Here is a 792-nt window from a genome sequence, read left to right on the forward strand (position 1 = left end):
ACAGTACATCAGAAAGTCACAACAACAACATCCACAACCCACAATTTTTTCTCGTTTTAACCCTTTTAGTTCATTAAAGTTAATAAGGGGACACATCACATCAGAAAAGTCCCAACAACAACCCACTTATAACATCTTTTTTCGGTATCTCTAGTTCGACAACAACACCCACAACACCCACATCCCACAACACCCATGAACATTTCCAAAACACTATTTGAGTACTCCCAATTACACCACTGATTACTACTAAAACACCACTGAATACTACTAAAACACCGCTGAATTCAATCAAAACACCCTTCAACACCTTCAAAACACCTTTGAACACCTTCAAAACACCTTTGACACCTTCAAAACACTCTTGAACACCTTCAAAAAACACCTTCGAACATTTCCAATCAACACTGAAACACTTCCAAAAACACAATTTGAGTACTCCCAATTACACCACTGAATTCTACTAAAACACCGCTGAATTCAATCAAAACACCCTTCAACACCTTCAAAACACCTTTGAACACACTCAAAACACCCTTGAACACCTTCAAAACACCCTTGAACACTCTCAAAAACAACATTTGAACACACTCAAAACACCTTTGAACACCTTTGAACATTTCCAAAACACTATTTGAGTACTCCCAAATAAGATTTGACATCTCTAATTTATCTGCACTTACACATTTCATTAAATTACAACTCATCCCTCAGTCTCCAGACTTCACAACATTATCACAAAAACTAACTCAAACACTTTACTTTGAACACCCCCAAAAACACTCTCATAAT

The sequence above is a fragment of the Cherax quadricarinatus genome, chromosome 2 (assembly GCF_038502225.1).
Source record: "Cherax quadricarinatus isolate ZL_2023a chromosome 2, ASM3850222v1, whole genome shotgun sequence".
In the NCBI taxonomy this organism is placed as follows: Eukaryota; Metazoa; Arthropoda; class Malacostraca; order Decapoda; family Parastacidae; genus Cherax; species Cherax quadricarinatus.